The sequence below is a fragment of the Durio zibethinus genome, chromosome 5 (genome assembly GCF_047325235.1).
Source record: "Durio zibethinus cultivar Kanyao isolate XHJ-2024 chromosome 5, ASM4732523v1, whole genome shotgun sequence".
Classification (NCBI taxonomy): Eukaryota; Viridiplantae; Streptophyta; class Magnoliopsida; order Malvales; family Malvaceae; genus Durio; species Durio zibethinus.
In genome coordinates, this window is record NC_143166.1 from 23,083,785 (window position 1) to 23,093,531 (window position 9,747).

Below are 9,747 nucleotides of genomic sequence, written 5' to 3' on the forward strand. Positions count from 1 at the left end.
ACTTGCAGCAAGATGGTATACTCAATTAGATCGAAGTAAGATTTACTCTAGGAATGAATTAGCTAGGGCCTTCCTAACACAATACAAGCATGTTAAAGATATGATGTCAGATAGGTTATCCTTACAGAACGTGAAGAAAAGATCAACTAAAACATTCAAAGAATATATACATAGATGGAGAGACATAACAGCTTAAGTACAACCACCCTTGTCAGAGAAAAAAATTAATGTTTGATTTGTCAATTCTTTGGACACTCTCTATTATGAAAGAATGATTAGGAATCTCTTCAAAAACTTTTCGGACTTGGTGATTTCTAGTGAAATTATAAAAAATGAAATTAAGAGTGGCATGATTAAGTTAAAAGATACGATAGATGTTAAAAAAAAGTACATTAGAATAGAATAAAGAAGAGGTGCAAACAGTCACAATGGATGGGCATCTACCTAATAACTTTATCCCGTACAATCTTTACTTTGCTTATTAACCCCATCACCCTACCATAAGCTATATCTCTCAAAACCCATATCTTTACCAACCAAGCCAGCATTTGAGCTTTCCAGCAAACTTTCATCCTTAAATGGTCATTCATGATCTTGTTCTTATATTTGAACGCACTACCCAACCAACAAAGAATCGAAAAAGACCAAGAAATGATTAAGAAAAATTGCCCATCCCTATTTCTCACCTTTTGCCTTTGCTAATAGAAGATTGATATCTCACTCCCGTGCCTCTGAAAATAACACCAAATCCATCAACAAGGAGTTACAATCCCAATGACAAGTGTGATTACCATATGGGAGTAATTGGTCACTCAACTAAAAAATACAGGTAATTGAAAAAAAAGGTTGAAGATCTTATCAAGAATGATATTCTGACTTCGGAGGTAATAGAACAATGGAAGTTGTTGACTCCATTCAATTGTCAAATGTGAGAAGTTGAGATGAAGAGGGAGGTGTCAAGTTTTGAAAATCAGGATAGGATGATTTCTTTTTGATTTTTTTACTATGACATGTGCATTGTGTCTCCAGGAGTTATCTAATTTGGAAGAATTGAATACTTTGGATTTTTTTCATGAAATTTTCTCTTTATGCATTTGTTTGAATAAAAGTCCCACATAAGTAACTTTCAAGATTTCAAAAAAAAAAAAAAAAAAAGAGAAAAAGAAGTTTTATTTTGCAATAAAGATGGAATGATTCTTAAGGGAAATGGTGATTACTATTAGGAAAAGTTCATCAAATACTTTCACACCTTTTCAAATACTTTCATGACCCTAATCACTTAAATGATTGGACTCATCAACCATAACCTTTCAGGGAATGTGAGTTTGAGTTCAGACCTTAAAGGGTCAATAATATTTTCTTGGGTAAAGAACAAAAAAGATTAATTTTGAAAGTTTGTTTTGAATTTTAAAAATTAGATACTCTTTCAAATTTTCAATTGATAATTCAATGTGTGTCAAAATTTTGCTATGACCATGGATACAAAAACGTTTGAGCCTTTTTTTTAAATAACCTTTGTTCCATGTCTTAAGGCACATTGAGAAAAAGAAAAAAGAATCCCTTTCTGCCTAAGATAATTTATTTCATACCTTTATACCTTTTCTCTTCCTTTCATCAAGAAAATGCCAAAAAATTTTGGCGCCCAAAAAACCTTTTTGAACTATGCGATCGATCCTATACGACTTAATCGTCATTAGAACCTCGAGTAAAAAAAGATGGGGCATAAAAAAATAAAAAAAAGTAAAAAAAAAAAGTAAAAGAGAAAAAAATAAACAAAAGGGACATATTCAATGATTTGCTCTTCTAGCCAAGTGATCATATTTTAAATGATGAATGGCCATCTTTCTCTATCCTTCTCGTACATAAAAATTATCTATTTGCTACCCATTTGAGCCTATTAAATTTTTTATTCCAAAATAAACCCTAGCCAAGGATCATTTTCTACATTAAGGGGCAAATTTAGGATATATTCAAGATCAACTTCAAAAAAAGTATCCGATAATTGAAAGCATCTAACATGCCATTCAGAAGTGAAAGTCTGGGGTAAAAAGTGAACAAGGCTTCAATTGGAATTTCAAGATTCAAGAAAGTGAACAACCAAAGATGAAGTTAAGCATTTTTAAGGCAAAGAAACCTTAGAGATAAGAACTGAAGCTTCAGTTAGAATAAAAAAAAAGAAGTAAGAGAAAAAAAATAGAAAATATATACCTCGAAAATGAGAATTCAAGGCAAAAAAAAAGGGTGAATAAAGTTGCTGAAATTAAAGCCAAATGTTTTAAAAAAAATGGGGGCAAAAGAAGAAAGTTAGAGAATGCTCATCAGGATCCTTGGCCTAATTACCCTGAATAACATATTTTGAGCCTATTTATCCATTCTTTCAAAACCCTTAACCTTGGCCTACATTACATACCTTGAAAAGTCTATTTTGATCAAATGTTGACACTTGGATTGAAGAGCAATGTCCTTGAATTTGTATATACTTGTTGAATTTTTCATTGATAAAAAAAAATATAGCTCTAAGGTAAAAACCTCAAAAATGCAGTTTAGAGCTAAAGCCATTTTTGAGGCCCCAAAATGAATTTCAAAGTTTCAAGGTTTTATCTAAAATAAAAAGTTTCGATACAAAGCCTTTTGAAAGATTAGTACCCATTAAAGACCTTCATTTAAGAAAACAAAAGAAAATAGCCTTATCTTCTTCTCAAATCTTGTTTGAAAAGTAATGGCTAGTTTTGACTCACATTGGAATATCAAGTTTTTAATAAAAAAAGTGTTTTAAAAATTTATCTCTTTTGTGAGCCCAAGAGAAATCCTTGCAACCCTCGTCGAGCTTTCCATGAGATATGTCCACCAGTAAAAGGAGTTGAATTGTTAATTACCTTCCCATCCATAAGCTTTCCAAATAGTGGTCACCGACTTCCAAGAGATTCGAAAGTCTTGAGTTCTAAATTTTTCATTAATTACGAAGATACTTTATGTAGGGTAATTTTTGATCACTTTTGAAAATTTTCAAGATTAGTTAAGCATTTTGTACATAATACTGAGATCATTTTTTAGTTGAAAATGAAACAATAAAAATTTAAACAGGAATTTTTCAAAAAAAAAAGGGGAGGGCAAGAAGAGTCTTTACATTTGCATCGCTTGCATCTGCATCACAAGAAAGACATTCGTATTTGCATCACTTGCATTGGCATTTGTATAAGATATTTGCATTCACACCATAAGAAGAATTTACATTTGCATCATGGCATCTACATCTTAAGAAAAGGTATTTGTAGGGGCATCTACATGAAAATGACATTGTCATTTGCATTGTGAAAAGTCAAATGTATCAAGCATTTGCATTCTTACGTTGGCATTGACATTTGCATCGACATTTTCATTAGCATAATTTGATAAGAATAGACATTTGTATCATGCTTGTATTTATCAACTTTGTAAGTATTAAAAACAAAAAAAAGGGGCATGTTTTTAAAGTTTTAAAGTCTTTGTTTAAGAGGAACCGTTCTTAATCAAGATTTCAAAGCCTCTGTTTAAGAGGAACCAATTTCAATCAAGATTTTAAAGCCTCTGTTTAGAGAGAACCTTCCTTAGAAAAGACCTTTAGAGTCTCAAAAATCTCTGATCACGTGAAAGCCATGTTTAAAAAGATTTTCAAATTTTTAAAGTTTCATTGCCTCTGATTATAAAGAGCATTCAAAGATTTTGAGATTTGTAAGACCTCCGGACATAATCTTTAAAATCTCTGAGTACAACTTTTAAGACCTTCGGGCATAATCATTAAAGCCTCTGCGCACAACTTTTAAGACTTTTAAGTAAAAGATTTTCAAATTTTTAAAGTTTCATTGCCTCTGATTAAGAGGAATATTCAAAGATTTTGAGATTTGTAAGACCTCTGGGCATAATTTTGATTCGTGATGTTATCCTGATTAATTCTTTATCTTTCGACTTATGGTGTTATCACAGTCGATTCTGTAAGACCTTCGGACATGATTTCTAAGACCTCCAGGCATAATTTCGATTCGCGATGTTATCCCGATCGATTCTTTATTTTTTGACTTGTGATGTTATCCCAATCGATTTTATAAGACCTTCGGGCATGATTTCTATGACCTCCGGGCATAATTTCAATTTGCAGTGTTATCCCAATCGATTCTTTATTTTTAACTTGTGGTGTTATCTCAGTTGATTCTATAAGACCTCCGGACATGATTTTTAAGACCTCCGAGCATAATTTTGATTCGTGGTATTATCCTGATCGATTCTTTATTTTTTGACTTGCGGTGTTATCACAGTTGATTCTGTAAGATCTCTGGGCATGATTTATAAGACTTCTTGACGTAATTTTGATTCGCGGTGTTATCCCGATCGATTTTTCATTTTTTGACTTACGAGGTTTGTCTCAGTCGATTCTGTAAGACCTCCAAGCATGATTCTGTAAGACCTTCGAGCATGATTTCTAAGACCTCCGGGCATAAATTTGATTCACGATATTATCCCGATCGATTCATTATTTTTGATTTACGATGTTATCCTGATCGATTCTGTAAGACCTCCAGGCATGATTCTTAAGACCTCCGGACATGATTTCTAAGATCTCTGGGCATAAATTCGATTCGTGATGTTATCTCAATCGATTCATTATTTTTTGACTTGCGATTCAATCCCAGTTGTCGTTAATCTCTGACTTATAGTTTAATTCTGATCATTCCTATGTTCCTGACTTATGATCTAATCCCAATAGCTTTTATTTAGTTAGTTAGCTTCGGACAAAATCGTTGTCCTTATCTTTGCCCTATTACTGATTTTTAGTAATGTACAAAGAGGGGCAGCTGTAGACACCGAATTTTATCCGGATCTACATTTTTTATAATTAAAAAAATTAATTAATTAAAAATTAAAAAAGAAAAAAAAAGACAAACAGAAAATCCAAACAAAAGAAGAAACAAACTGGAAAGGGCTGGTGCCAGCGGGTGCCGTGCACGGCACCGTTAGCCACCCACGCCCTGCCACTGCCTCAGCCATCATACCACCCCTTCGTCTAGTCCCTTCACTCCATCAACACACGCTACCACCGTTTCTAACCTTATAAAATACTTGATCTCCCTCCTTTTAAATCTAGTTGAAACTCTTGGGATATCCCCTCACCAGAATACGAAAAAAAATATGCACCCCTACCAACAACCTCTCAGACGAAAAAAAAAACCCCAAAAATACCCAAATAGAAAAAACAAATAGATCTACGAAAATCAACATAAAAAAAAACCATAAACAAAACATAGTCCTCCCCGCAGGGAGGAACCCAACGCCAAGCCACCTATACCAAGAAAAAAAGGTATCAATTAGCTTTCGAAAAAAAAAAAAGAGAAAGAAAAGAATATCAAAAACTTCAAAACATGATCTACGCGAATCAAGGCCGTTTTCAGTGAAAAGAGCACCAGATCTGAGCTCAGGAGGTTGAATGAAACCTCTTGGTCACTTTTGAAGTTTTTGACCATCGGCGACGGTGGACCAGGTGACGGCAGCGCGGTGTTCCGATGGCCAGACGACGAGACAGCCAGACCTCTGCCAGAGCCCTCTTTCTTTTTTTTTTCCCCTCTGAAACAGAAATGAGTTGAAAAAAACAACTGACTTTTATAGAAAACATTAAAAGCAAAATGACGTTGTTTTGAGCATAGGGCCAAAATGACGCTGTTTCAGGCCAAGGAGGATCCGTGCATTGACCCAGATCCGATCTAAGATTTACGCAACCCGATCTGTTAACCCGTTCTTTTTCATAGCTGCTGATCGATCCAATTGAGCTGGATCGAACCGCTCTCTAGACCAGTCCGAACCGTTCCTCAACCAGCTCAACCAAATTGCACGTCGAACCGATCCCTTTTCGATCCAACCGAATCATCGTTGATCGGACCATTGACCGGTCCGGTTTAGGTAAAAAAAATTTTTTAATTTTTAATTTTTTTTATATATATTATTATTTTTGTTATTTTAAGTTATTATATTTATGCATGATAAAAATGTTTAAATTTATTAGGATAAATATCTAATTGTTTTTAATAATAATAAATAATAATAAAAGTAAGATAATAATTAAAATATATATATTAAAAATGATTAAAAAAAAATAATAATAATACTTTTGATTATTTTCCTGCCTAGATGTTGGAGGGAATAAAACATATATCTAAAAAATAATTTTACCTAGATGTTGGGGAATTATTATTAATAAATTTTCGTAAAAAAAAATATATAAAAAAATTTTAATTAATTTTAAAAAATCATTAAAATTGAACTTGCTTCCAAAACCCGCCTAGATGTTGGAGATTTTTAAAAATGTTTGTATTTTCTTAAAAACGAAATTTTAAACACTAATTCTTAATTTTCAAAATCCTAGGTTTTTAAAACCCCTAAAATCCAAAATCCCCTAAAATCCAAAATTCTAAAATCCAAAATCCCTTAAATCCAAACCTCTAAAATCAAAACCCTAAACCTTTCATACCTTAAAACCAAACCCTAAAACCCTCAAAACTTAAATCCAAACCCTAAAATCCGAATCTTAAAAATCTTGAAACCCTAACCTTTAAAACCTCTATGCAAGCCCTTACTCAAAACATTTTGAAAATCCTAAGAACACGTGTAAGAATCTCATTTGAAATGATTTGCTCCTGAATGCTGCCTAAATGATGGAGTATTTAGAAAACTCCATTTCATTAAGTTTTTCACACAAGTTCTTAATTCACATTAATAATAAGATTAATAAATAAAAAGTATAATAATAAATTGGGATCTAAAATATAAAACAGTCGCACCTAAACTCTGTCTAGATGTTGAAAAGTCGGGGTGATCTCATTATACATAAGAATCTAACTTTTAAATTGTATATCATTTTACATGACATCTATTAGCATACATACGTTAGCGTGTTATCATCAATAATTGTCGGCATTATTCTCTCTTTAATTTATTGTTTGATGATAAAATATTTTATAATAAAAAAGAATAATACATTTAAAAAAAATTATGATATTATAAAATAAAATAAAAATAACATTCGAAAGGAAATAATTCTTGGTATTCTGCCTGGATGTTGGAGAGTCACTAACAATTATCTTCTATAAAGACTGTTATTTTATTTTAAGGATTATCGTGTTAAATCTTAAGCGAAAAGAGTTATTTTAAATTCTACCTAGATGTTGGAGAATTTTAAAATAATTCTTTAACTTCAAGATTTCCTCGATATTCCTAAAGAAAGAGTTTTAGCAAAATTTTATTTTTTTTCAAATGAAGGGAATTACTATTAAATTTCAAGTCAGAATCATTTTTATCCAACACCGAAAATAACGCATAATTAAATGGTACCAATTTATGGGTGTTGTGGGGGTGCTAATCCTTCCCCACACATAATCGACTCTTGAGCCTAACCTGGTTTTTCGTAGACCAAAATTTATCTTTTTTATAAATTTTAAACTCGTTTTTATAGTTTTATTAAAAAGATAAACTTTTGGGTGGCCAATCACACCCTAACAAAGATTGGTGGTGACTCCCCTTTTATTTCTCTCGATTTTAAAGCTTTTTACGTCTAGCGGTCCTAAAATCGTTACGATAGTTGCAAGTCAAAAAAATAATCTAGATTAAGTCGAGATCAAATAGGTGACTAGGACTGAGTCACAAGTTAGGAAAATGAGATGATCTAGATTGAGCCAAAATCAAACAAGTGACTGAGACTAAACCACAAATCAAAAAAATAAAATAATCTAGACTGAACCGAGATCAAACAGGTGATCGGGACTAAGTCACAAGTTAGGAAAATGATCTGGACTCAAACAGGTGATCGAAACAAAATTACAAGTTAGGAAATGATCTGGATTGAGCTAAGATTAGATGATCGAAATGAAACTATAAGTCTAGAAAATGATCTAGACTAAGCCAAGATCGAATGACCAAGACAAAATCATAAGTCTAGAAAATGATATGGATTGAGCCAATATCGAATGACTGAGATGTAACCACAAGTCTGGCAAATGATTTGGATTGAGCTAAGATTAATGACGGGGATGAAATCACAAGTTAAAAAAATGATTTGGATTGAGCCAAAATCGAATGATCGGGATGAAACCATAAGTCAAGAAAATGATCTGAACTGAGTCAAGATTGAATATGGGTGATAAATGATGATGCAACAATGTAAATACAAGTCCTATCTAGGATGCAAATGTAGATGCAATGTATGTAATGCAGATGTAACTAAATCAGTGCCATGAAGTTTTAATTATAGTAACAAGGTTCTCAAGACTCCACCATCTTAAGTATTTCATCTCAGCTTTTCAACATCTCAGAACAAATTCTGTCAGTCAATCTATGTCATTCTTCTCAATTGGTCATAACTCCTAGGATATATCAACCAATCTATCACTAAATTCATCACTGAATCACCTTGTTTGCCCTTTTTTTAAATCATTTCTCAGGCTTCATTCATTTATCTTATCTTAGATTTCTTTCAAAAAAATAAAAAACTCTTTATGAACATTGTCATTCATTTATTTGTTGTCATTCATTTATTTGCTTTCATTCAGATTAGTGACAAATATGATACCTTTTCTTGATTCATTTAAGTGATTTACAGTTGGTAAAGAATAAGATAAATTAATCTTTATTATCGAAAATAAGTATGATCAATAACAAATCAAATGTGAACAAAGACAAAATACTTTGACTATTCAGATGGAATATCAGCATATGAAAATAATGATTATTCATATAATTGTGAACTTCAACTTAGGATCCTCTTTCAAAAACACATTCCATCAATATTTTTGGTCTCTGAGCCAGTCATCCTTATTCCTAAGACCTTCACATGAAGTTTTTTTTTCAAGTTTTCATCTTTACTTAAACCGTCATTTTAGGTTTTCAGTTTAAGTCTTTTTTTTTCTTTTTCCTTTTTTTATTCATTTTTTATTTTTTTTGCACACCTATTTCTTATCTTTTCTTCTTATTTCTTTCTTTTGATCCATCAATGACATTTTGTTCAAAATCTCAAACGATCTAATGACAAATTTGCCTTCATTCAATTCATGATTCTTCAATTCAAGTATTCACATTTAATTAAAATAGACTTTCAAGGGATGTAATATAGGATATAGTGAAATGTTATGAAAGAAATAGATAAAATATACTCTAATTATACTTATAGGGTTATCAAACCAAGAATCATTTTTTCTATATAGGGCATACTAGCATTTTACCCCATCAATTTCTCTTTCATTTTCACTTTCTTTTTTTCCCCTTTTTTCTTTTTTTTTTTAATTTTTAAGAAAAATTTAAGCACAAAAGGGCTTTGCTCTTGAAATCACTAAGGATAAATAAGCTTATCAAACTTTGCCTTCTAGTGTGGGGTGATCCTTGGTTAAGGTTCTTTAAAAGAATTTTCAATAGGCTTAAATAGGATAACAAAAGATAATTTTACTCTTTTTTTTAAAGGATTAAAAAAATGGCCATTTCTAATCTCGAACATTAATATTCTCAATGAAAGATATTTATTGACTAAGAGCAGACTTGTGAATGAACAATTACAAAGATCATGTATTGCATCACTTTTGAAATTATTCTTTAAATTTATCTTTTTTATTTAGCAGTCCTAACAATCTCAATCTATCAATTAAATTATCATGAATGATGTTTTCAAAATCAAATCTTGAATTATCGTCATGACTGTCTAAACATTTATCACTTGGTATCAAAGAATAGATATGG